This window comes from Papio anubis, unplaced genomic scaffold, assembly GCF_008728515.1.
Source record: "Papio anubis isolate 15944 unplaced genomic scaffold, Panubis1.0 scaffold1104, whole genome shotgun sequence".
Lineage (NCBI taxonomy): Eukaryota > Metazoa > Chordata > Mammalia > Primates > Cercopithecidae > Papio > Papio anubis.
In genome coordinates this window covers 13,892-25,458 of record NW_022160169.1, presented here as the reverse complement: position 1 = coordinate 25,458, position 11,567 = coordinate 13,892, and the positions used below count along the sequence as shown (strand labels likewise).

The 11,567-nt window shown below is 45.2% G+C and overlaps 1 long non-coding RNA gene across 1 annotated transcript; it reads left to right on the top strand.

Moving 5' to 3' along the window:
• The first annotated feature begins 1,561 nt into the window (after window positions 1-1,561).
• On the top strand, window positions 1,562-2,684 carry LOC103883583. The gene is made up of 2 exons (XR_004181140.1): window positions 1,562-2,289; window positions 2,494-2,684. It is a non-coding gene; the product is annotated as an uncharacterized LOC103883583 (long non-coding RNA).
• Window positions 2,685-11,567: the final 8,883 nt, after the last annotated feature.

The window sequence follows — 11,567 nt, the reverse complement described above, 5'->3', positions numbered from 1 at the left end:
AAAGTTCACGACCAATTATAGATTTCTTTGTTCCTTCCCTACCCTACTGCTTAAAAAAAAAAGTTAAACGTCTTCCCAATTAGATAATGGCGACTGTGGCACAACCACCTGATTATGCTAAAAGCCACTGAACTGTACACTTGAAATTGGTAAATTATGAGGCACATGAATTGTATCCCACTAATAATAACGCTGTCCAGAAAGCCTCTTTCAATTGAGAGAACTGCCTCCTCCCAAACACACATTTCTTTGTGTTCAGAGCATCTAGCCAGGAGTCCTCAAACCTGTCTTCACAGAACCACCTGGAGAGGTTTTAATATCCACGGTCCCAGGCCACAGCCCAAACCAATGGAATCAGTAAGCCTAGGTTAGACCTAAGCCTTAGCATCTTTTAAAGCTCCCTGGATGGTTCCAATGTGTAGTCAAGTTTTAGAACCACTATTCTAGTCCATGGTTTGAACATCCCTGATGGTACCAACTCAGCCTGCCTTTTTTTTTTTTTTTTCTTTATAATGAGCTGGGGGATCTCACTCCGTCACCCAGTTGGAGTGCAGCTGCGTGATCACAGCTCACATTAGCCTCCAATGCCTGGGTTGGAGCAATCTTGTCACTTCAGCCTCCTGAGTAGTTGGGACTACAGGCGAGTGCAACCAGGCCCAGCTGTCATTTAGCATCTGGTACCAACCCCCATTAGACAGTGAACCATCCATGATCAGGAACTGTGTCCCTTCCGTCTTCGTCAGTCTTACGAACATTATTTTTTTAAGCGGAACTATACCTATGATTACTAACCATTCCCCAAGACCCCTAGCCTGCACTTTTCTGTAGATGAAAATGTCATACATCACAGAGTTTTAACAATTACTTACTTTTCCCATCCACATTCACTGACTGTTTATTTCAATCATCATAATTTATTGAGCACAGCAGTGACTGGGGTCCTGTCCCCACCTTAGAGGGATTATTTACACTGCTAAAGGTCACAAGGGTAGTGAGGGTAGAGAGGGAGATAGACCCAGCTCTCCTGACACTGGTCCCAAGCCCTTCCCTCCACAGTGTCTACCCTGTCTGGAGGACTTTTTCTCCCTGTTCCAGTTCCAGCAAAGGGTCTCATTCAGCTAACCCCCCAAAAGACTTTTAATACTTCAATGACGATAATAATAATAATAATAATAATACGCAAAGTTTGTTCCAACGCGTTTAGAGGTGATCGCGACATCAAGCCTGTCCCTCCCTTTCTGGGGTAGGGGAGGCCGTGATGATCTTGGACTTTGGGTGAGTCGCTCCCCAGGGTCTAGGACTGGCTGCCCCTCCCCAGCCAAACCTCCCAGGTCTTTTCTGTCCAAAGCCCTCCCCCTCTACCTAACCTCTAGGCCCTTCTTCTCAGGCCATCAACTACGTTTTCTCCCTCAGCACTCGCCTTAGATCCCTGGACTTACCAGCACACAGGCGATTTTCTCCTCGTAGACTTTAGGCGCCACTGCTGGGTCCTGAAAAGAAAGAGAAACGTCCCAGCACGGTCGCTTGTGTAACTCAGGACGAGGCTACACTGGGCGCCCGCGTGCGTTTTCAAGTCTGCGGCCCGGAGTTCACTGCAAGGACTGGGGTCACCCGTCACCCGCCCTGGTCTACGGAAAACGAGACGTGTTTACTGATATAGAAACGGAATGACGGCGCTGCGGGCTGGGGAGGGCGGAGCTGCCTTCAGGCTTCTGGTCTCCAGCTGCGGGTCACTCACACCTGCCGCTGTGAAATGCAGACCCGCGGGGCAGGAATTCCGAGTCCGGGCTGGAGCGCGATCTGGAATCTGACTCGCTTGAAACAGCACCGCGGAGGATTCGGAGCCAGGTGAGTAGGGAAATGAGCTTCAGCCCCTTCCACGGGCCGCCCATGGATTCTAGGATCTATAAACGCTTCCAGCTGCTCCGCCCCCACAGGAAGGCAGCGCCCGCCTCTGGGCGGTTCTGATGGAAACGGGCTCCACCGCCCGCAGGAAAACCCACAACTAAGAGGCCAGGAAAAAGCCTCCCAGGGTCCCGCCCCTTCAGTGAGGATCCTAATTTACACCCCGAATGTGGCCTCCATCAAAGACTACAGCGACGTTCACTGAAATGATACAAGGTCAGCAGTGCCCAGGGCGCTGCGGCTCACAGAATACGGTGACAGCGCTGCCTCGCGTCCCTTCCCTGACCTTCCCCAGGCAGACGCGGTGAAGTGTGTTGGTGTTGTGTGAGGCTGGAATACAGCGGGGGTCAAGAGCAGAGAATGGAGAAAGGAGGGAAAGATGGGGTGAGTGTTGAAGAAAGAAAGGGAGAGGGAGAAAAGGGGAGGGAAAAGGTGAAGGTGAGAATAATATTTAAAAGATGTAGTTTTATTATTTCTAACTTTTATTTTTGCCCTTTTCCTAGTTTTGTTATTTATGAACATTTTAACCACAGCATTTTTTCTCCCTCTGTGAATCTGTAAATATACAGCTTATTATTCTTATTTCAGAGGCTGCGAGGTCAAGTAACAGAGAACATGAGCTTCTACCTCCAGATGTGCCAGGGTGTGTCTCTTGGGTACAAGAACAAGGGTTTCGTTTTGTTTTACAAAATCAAAGTACAAATCTCAAATAGGATAATATTTTTAAACCGTCATTGGGGCATACTTTGCATGCAATAAATGTATCTATTTGAAATGTACAGCTCATTGCGTTTTACTCTTTGGCTGTTTTACACACCCACGTATCCACTACCACAATGAAGATTAATAACATTTCCATAGTCCCCTAAAGAACAGCCATGCGGTAAAATTCTATGCAGTCGTTAAAAAGAGAGGATGAACTTTTAAGTGAGAAGATCTGTGCCCAGCCTATTTTTACCCATTTTTAAAAGGATAAGGATGTATGGAATTACAATAAATCTGCAATGCTGCCACTTACACAATATATATTTTAAGTAGGGAAAACCCGGAGGATTACTCCCCACCACAAAATTTTGTGATTAGGAACCCAGGGACTGGGATAACTTTGTGACTTTCTAATTTCTCTCTGAAATGCTGAATCTTTTATAATACAGTATAAATGGATTTTATTGGGGCAATGATGGCTCAGGCATGTAATCAGCTCTGGAAGCCGAAGGATACCTTGAGCCCAGGAGTTCGAGGCTGCAGTGAGCTAGGATCTGACCACACTACACACTCCAGCCTGCGGGATGGTGAAAGCAGACCTTGTTCCAAAACAAAGAAAATTTAAAAAATAAAAATACAAACTTGGTCTTGTGTATGGTTAAGAAAAATATTTATTTGAAAATGTTATAAAGGTACTTCTGCGACACCCAAAATACCACACAGATTTTAAAAACCATAGTGTTAATTAAAACCCAACTCCAGAAACTCACTTTTAAGGGGACTTCATATTTTCAGGTCATTAAACCTTTCTCAAAGTGTCTCTGATAGAGCTGTTTCAGTGCAGTAGAGAGATAAGTAACCATTTTACAAAAGGGGTGGGCTGTAATAAAAAGGGAAATGCAAATCCAGTGGGGACACGCTGTCCCGTTTATTTTCAAAGCACGTCTGAAACTGCACTGCTATAGTGTCTTTGGGTTGAGACAAAGTCGAGGAAAATCTTGTTCCTGGAGTGTTGATTTCCTTTTTCCAAGGGCCAAAGCCTTTCGAAGCAAGTCTAAAAACTCAGGCTGACTTTCGGATCTGAAGAAATCTCAAGAATGTTTGTGCGGATAGCGACGCTCTAAGAATCCAGCTCTCTTGGGCTCCAAGCTCTCTGAGGCTTCACCCAGTGACAATGGCCGGAAGGACAGGACACAGTGAAATGGCACCAGTAAGTCAGAGGCCAAAGGAGAATTTCTGACCCGAGCGCGCAGGATGTGCTTTGTCTTAGTGAGGTTGGGGTAGCGAAGCGGAGGCAAGGACACTCTGAGAATAAGTGGCAGAGAAAAAGGCGCGCTAGGAAGGATCCAAAGCCTTCAGACTTCTCCTTCCTTTCCTTCCAGTTGGAAGGGGGGACTTACATGGTCCCTGAAGGAGAGGTCTGTCGGTTGCAGAGAATGGAGTCACTGCAAATGAGCGTTGCGCGCCCCACACAAGGCTTCTGGCACTCTTCTCCCAGCTATTACTGATGAATTCAAACTAGGAGGAGACTAAGACTTGTCCTTTGCAATGTAGACTCCGTATCTCGCATTCCGGCTGGTTTACTAAATCCATCTTAATAAAACACAAAAACCGAGAACCAAATTCTGCGTGTGATATTTCTGACCGCTAGAAGGTCCTCCCCCTCCCCATTCCTTGCGTGCTCTCTTCTTGCCTCGCCCCCTCCACTTTGTCTCCACTTCCCCATCCCTGTCCATCTCTAGACCCCGCTCCTGAGTATCTCCCGCTTCTTCAGAGGACTTCCCCTCATGTAGTACAGACTCCTCCACCTCCAGGGAAAAGAGACAAAGGCCACTGAGAGGGACCTGAGACACTCCTGTTACTCCGCCCCTGAAGTCAGCCTGTCCCACAACGCTCCTTCAGGCTGTGTGTGTGTGTGTGAGTGTGTGCCTGTGCGTGTGTGCCCGTGTGTGTGAATGTGTCTAAATATGTGTGCGAATGTGTGTGCGACTGTATGTGCCTGTGTATATGAGTTAGCCTGTGTGTGAGAGAGTGTGTACGCGTGTGTGTGTGTGTGAGAATGGGAGTCAAAGTGCTAAACCTGGCATCCAGGAAACCTCCCCACCTTGGCACTGCACGCAGGAGTCAGTGTTATGTGCACCTGTGCTTTTATTTCAGGAGCTGGGACAATTATATTAATCAGATGTGCAGAGAGGCAAGGCCCCCTCACTGGAAAGCATTAGAGAGGAGGGTGAGATAGGTAGGTTCCCAAGTGACTTGCAAGTCTCCCTGATCCCTCTGCACACAAGGATCTGAAAAAAAAGGCAGGACACTTCAAATTCTCTCCGGGGACCAACAGGGTGGAAGCCACAGGATTTCACCATGTGCACACACACAAATCTGCATCAAAGAAAAAACCATTATATGAAAATTCCCCCATGTCACAGTTTTTAAGCTGCACAAAGGCCTCATAGAACCAATATCAAAACAACAAATTTCTCACGTCAGGTGAGAGATCATCACTGAAGCTGACTGCCAGGCGTAAGGAAACTGCAGGTATAAAGGACATCTCTAGCTAGGGCTGCAGCCCAATCGCCCCTGCATCTTAGGGCCCCTGGAAAGGACCCTCTCCATTCAATAGTGCAGGGTGAGGCCATTTTCGGGGAGAAATGCAGACTCTCCTTAGACCCCTGGGGTTTGTACATTTACTTTCTGACTTTTTAGATGTTGACTTCATTTTTGAACAAATTACAGTTACGTAATTTGCTTTGACTTTAAGTGTAAAACAGGAAATATTCCTGAAACAGGAAGCAAGGGCCAGGTGACCTGCACTGTCACCTCCCTCTGTGGCTCCCTGATGCAATAAAATTGTGAGCCAACAAATCCATGGCTAGGTAAACAGTAAACTCCATTTCAGCAGATGTTTCAGATGTTCCTTCTTGCCTAGTAATGTTCTAGCTTTACCCCAGCCTTAATATTTTAAGTCTATATTTTCCTAGCTGTTGGTTTTTAAATAATTCATGTACATTTATTATTTGGAGTTGTTGCAGTAAGCCATCTGGAATCAACTGTGGAATGAAGTTCAGTAAATAAATGTGTGGTTCTCTATTAAACAACTGCTAAGACCATCTGAAAAATGTATTAACTCCAAATCCAATCACTTCACGCTCCTCTACTGCTTCCTCGCCAGAGCCATCCTCTGTAGGATAGTAAACCAGAAGGGCCTTCCAGCTGGGCTGCCTGCTGCCTCTCACGCAGCTGTCCATCACCCACACAACAGGCAGAGTGAACCTTTCAAATGGGAATTAGAGCACATCCTCAACACCACATCCCAGAGACACTCCAGCCTCTTCCCTTCCTCTCACCATTTCCTATCAGCCCCTCATCACAGGGCCTTTCTGGCCATTGTGGCCTCATCCCACCAGCCTCAGCCCAGCTCACTCATCTCCACTCGCACCAGTCTCTTGTCACTGCTCCATCCTGTCTCTGCCACCAGCTTCTGCTGGGACTCCCACAGGCACCTGCTCCCCAGGGATCCACATGGCTCACTCCTCATGCCATTCAGTTCTCTGCTCAAATGTCCCTTAGTCAAGTTCTCAGGAACCTCTTACCCAACAAAATATATCTCCTGCCATCCTCACCACCACCAATCTTCTAACCCAGGTATATTTTCTCCATAACAATTATCACTGATATTAGAATAAATTTGAAAGTTGTCGTCTGTACCACTGAAACATCTTTGAGGCCAGGACCTCGTCCAGTCACCACTTGCATCCCCAGCATCTAGAACATCCCAGTACAGAGGAGGGACTTGACAAATAAAGGGTGAATGATGGATGAAGATAATTGGTATGCTGCTTTTGAGAAGCAATTTTATAACATGTGTGTCAGAGGCGTGTGCATCACCTGAGGTCAGGAGTTCGAGACCAGCCTGATCAACATGGTGAAACTCTGTCTTTTCTAAAAATAAAAAAATTAGCCAGGTGTGGTGGTGCACGCCTGTAATCCTAGCTATTCGGGAGGCTGAGACACAAGAATGGCTTGACCCTGGGAGGTGGAGGTTGCACTGAGCTGAGATTTTGCCACTGCACTCCAGCCTCAGTGACAGAGTGAGACTCCATCTCAAAAACAAAACAAAAAAAAGTTTGTGCACTTTGACCAAATAACTTATATTTGAGAAATCTATAATTCTACAATGAAATCCAAAATATAGAAGAATCTTTAGGTATAAGGATATTAATCAGATATTATTTACAATAAGGAAGAAGAACTTGCAAAAGAAGAGTAGCTAGGTCATTTTTTGGAAATAGTATACAGCCAGGAAAAGTACTGTTTAAGAAGAGTTTGTGATAACATATAAAGTTGCTTATTGATAATAATAAAGTTTGAAAAAGCAAGATTCAAAATAACTCATACAGTGTGACTACACTAAGTCGTCCTGCACAGACACCACATGCACAGAAACCAGGGGTGGAAACTCAGGGGGCGGCTGCAAAGCACAGCTCCAGGGCCCCTTTTCACTGACGTCTTTGAGGCTCTGCCAGGCAAAGATTCATCCTGATCCTCCCAGTGGGGACACAGGTGTTTTCCATCTTTCTGCTTCTCTACATTTTTTATATTTTCTGTAATTGAGCAGATTCTACTTTCTAAAAGGATAAAATGCTGATTATGAAGTTTTACAACATTTGAAATACAATTTTAATGAAAAAGTCCAAATGTCCTATTCTAACTCAGGTCACTTTCTTGAGCTCCTGGGCTCAAGTGGTTCTGCTGCCTCAGCCTCCTGAGTAGTCAAGAGAAAGCACCAAAATGACCATCTAATATTTTTTTTAAAATTTTGAACAGAATACATCTCACAGTTTCCTAGGCTGGTCTTGAACTCCTGGGCTCAAGTGATCCTCCTGCCTTAGCCTCCCCAGTGTTCTAGGATGACATGGGTGAGCCACTGTGATCAGTCCTAACTTACCTTGAAGCAAAGTCTCCTCTCTACGTCGCAGGACAAAAATTCCAACTGATAGAGCCTTCAGAAAGAAGAAATAAACTCTTCCTCCACAATGTCTGATCCGTTGCTGCGTTATAGGCATCGGCTGAATGATAAAGTCAACACTGGGAATATGATCATTTTGATTACTGCTTGTTATTTAATTTAATTCCACCACACCTGACAGAGTGGGATGGAGTCTTTCTTTTATTATGATGTGAGCATCTGGGTCCCTTCCATCCTGAACATCTCACATAGGTGCTTCAAAAACGTAGGCCTTGAGACTTAAAGGACACTCAGTCTCCTGAGCAGGCCCCCTGCATGCGCCACACCCACAGAGGCTCCATAACAGTGGGAAGAGCAGCCAGGGTCACAGCCCAGGTGGGTTCACACTGAGGGACCATCCACATCCAGCGTACCTGAGAAGGGGCTGAGGTGAGAGTCCAGCTCCTGCCTAGGCTGTGGATGGCAGGTGGGCGGGACAGTCAGCTACTGAGTATTACTGGAGTTATTGCCTTTTTTCTCCTGAAGACCCCTGCACACACCAAAACTCTACATTCTTTGTGGAGCAGTTTTCTTTTTAGAAATGTAAACACCCCCAATGTTAAAGCCACCCAATATCACTCATAGTGACACCGCAGTAGGATAAGCTCTTAACTCCCACCAAATTGCCCCAGAGGTGTAGTTTTGTTGTTTGAGACAGAGTCTCACTCTGGAATGCAGTGGCATGATCACGGCTTACTGCAGCCTTGAACACCCCGGCTCCAGCGATCCGCCCACCTCAGACTCCTGAATAGCTGGCACTACAGGTGCCACAAGCTCCAGCTAATGTTTTGTGTTTTTTGTAGAGATGAGGTTGTGCTATGTTGCCCAGGCTGGTCTCTAAGGCCTGGGCTCAAGTGATCTGCTGCCCCAGCCTCCCAAAGTGTTAGGATTAGCATGAACCACCATTACCCATGCAGCTCAGATTTGGAGCTAAGACAGGAAGTTGATGTGGGGTTTGCACCTGGCTAATCTGAAAGTTGTTCCTGAAAGGTAATGTGTGATTAGGTAGACCTTGGCGGGGAAGCATAGATGTCTCTGATGAGAAGAGAACAAGGCAGATGGGAAGTTTCTAAAAGTGAACATCAGCAGGCCCTGTGCTCACACAGCACCGGGATTTGGAAAACCTTCTCCCAGCCACTTTTGGCTTGTGAGTTTTTATTCCACCTTCTTGTCTCCCAGGTCATTGCAGGCAATCCCTTCATTTGGTAAATATTTATCAAACACCTACTGTGTGCCAGGCATTGTGTTAAAGGAGCTGGGGCTGAGGTAAGAGGAACCAAACACCCTTGTCTTCAAGGTTGAGCCAGTCTTGCTCAGGCAGAGATCAGTAAGGAAATTCTTTTTTTTTTTTTTTTTTTTTTTTTGAGACCGAGTCTCACTCTGTCACCAGTAAGGAAATTCTTACACAAATGGTTGGCAGAACATGCAACTTGCTTTGTGGATGCACATGTAGACCATCTGCTCTGACCAAGGCGTCACAGAAGCTTCATAAGAGACAACATTTGAGCTGTATTTTGAGGTATAAATAGGAGCCCGGCAGGCATCCAGGACAGAAGAGCATTGCTCAGAACCCAGGACATGAATTTTTCTCCCCTAGGCCAGGCCAGGACTCAGACTAAGCTGACTGAGGAGCCAGAAGCTTCCTGGCAAGGAAGTGTGTCCCACATCTGACTATCCAGAAGTCACAGCTGCTCAATACTGAGTCTTGAGACAGAGAGAGAGAGGCCTGATTTGAAATACAGAATTCTGTTGGGGGCCTGTTAAAATGCAGTTTCTGATTCCAGTAGGTCTGAGGCAGGGCCTGAAAATTGCATTTCTAACAAGTTCTCAGGTGATGCCAATGCTACTTATCCCAGGACCACACTTTGAGAATCACCACCCTAAGGCCATCCATACTGATTTCTAACATCAGAAGAGGGCTGAGAGGCAGAGGTATAGGATACACTAGACCATGCCTGGCCCATCCTGGAAAGCACCCCACCCAAGGCTGCAGCGTTTGATTTCCTTGGGATCCCGGGAATGGCAGACACCCAGGAAGGAATCAAATGTCGGGTTACAGGGCAATCCAGAGGCTCAGCTTCACACAGCATCTGGGGCTCCCACTACTTCACAACTGGCCCCCACACCCTCAATCCTTCCCACCCCTTATGAAACTGACCTGTGGGCCTTGCTCTGCTGTCCTGGGATGTTTGGGCCTGGGATGTGAGCTCTGAGTGTACCTTCTGATCCAAATACAGGGTGACCTCATATGACACATACTTAGAATGGGCTCATAATGAGGACCTTCCAAATTCAGCAAAGGGTTCAATCACGTGTTTTCCAGGAGAATTACCCAAGTATTCTCTTTTTTAAATATCACATCCTTGAGCCCACATGGACAGTAGAGGGAGTTCTGAGCCCGCTGAAGCCACAATTGTTGCAGTGGACCCCGTAGAATTTCTTGTAGATTGAGCTTCACCATTTACATCAAGATTTATCAAAATTTCCTTCACCAAACCAATTGCATTTGTTAATTAACCATGCCCTCATTTTGCCTTTTAATGAATGAAAGACACACACACATAAAGAAAGACAGCGCAATGAAAAAGAAAACAACATACTGAATTAAAGTGGCAGGAAACATACTTGTTTAAGGAGTGATACAATTTTTAGACAGTTTTTTTTTTAATTAAGAGAAGTAAGATAATTAATTCCATCAAGCTTTTCTTTTAAGTTTTTTATTTTGAAGGATTTGATTTTGTTTGTTTTGTCTGCCTTGGAATTATCTTCTATTTTATGTTTTGACTTGGCTCAAAATTCAAAAAGTTAAAAGTCTCTCTCTTATGCTACCCTATCTTGACAGGCAGCCATTTATATCAGTTTCTTGCTTATTCTTTCAAAGACATTTTGTGCATATGCAAGTCAATCTAAATGTATAGGTATATAATCTTTCTCCCACTTGACACAAATTTTAGCAAACTACATCTGCTTTCCTGCACCTTCCCTTTTCCCTTCACATTGTATCACAAAGACGATCACATGAAGAAATACCAAGAGCTTCGCTACATCTTCGTTTGAAATTTTCATGATCCTCCATTGTATACATATGTAATTTTTTTAAAAAAAATAGAGATTGCTTCTTTTGAGTGTGGTGCTTTTTAACCAGCCCCCTCTTGATGGGCATTTGGATTATTTCTTTCAGAGAACAATTTTGCATCATGTAGCATCATGTGGAAAAACTGTAGTGACCCCACTCCTAGATGCATATCCTAGGGGAACTCACATATCCCTGAGAGCAGGAGGCAATGTCCCAGGATGTTCATTGCAGTGAAGTCTACAATAGAGACAACCTAAAGGTCAATGAAGAGGGAAAGAGATAAATTGTACTATATTCCTCCCATGGAATACTATCCAGCAATGAAAGCAAATTAACTATTTGTATGAACATGGATTCATGTCATAGACCATGTTAACTGAAAAAGCAAGCAAATGAATGATAAAATTAGCAAGAAACAATTTATAAGAAGTCTAAAAGCAAAGCCAGGCAAGGTGGTGTACACTTGTAATCCTAGCACTTTGGGAGGCCATGGTGGGTGGATCGCTTGAGTTCAGGAGTTCCAGACCAGCCTGGGAAACATGGCAAAAACCCTCTCTCCAAAAAATACAAAAATTAGCCCTGCATGGTTGAGCACGGCTATACTCCCAGCTACTAGGGGGGCTGAGGTGGATTGATAGCTTGAACCTGGGAGGCTGAGGTACAGTGAGCTGTGTTTGTGCCACTGCAGTCAAGCATGGGTGACAGAGTGAGACCTGGTCTAAAATAACAAGTCTAAAAGACTTCAAACAAGGAGATTTCCTAAAACTTAGTAAAAATATAACAGAATACACCAAATTCAAGACACACATCCTCCTGCAATTCTTGATTTGCTCAGTACAGTATTGACTGAAACACATGCATATCAGAACTGTGAAA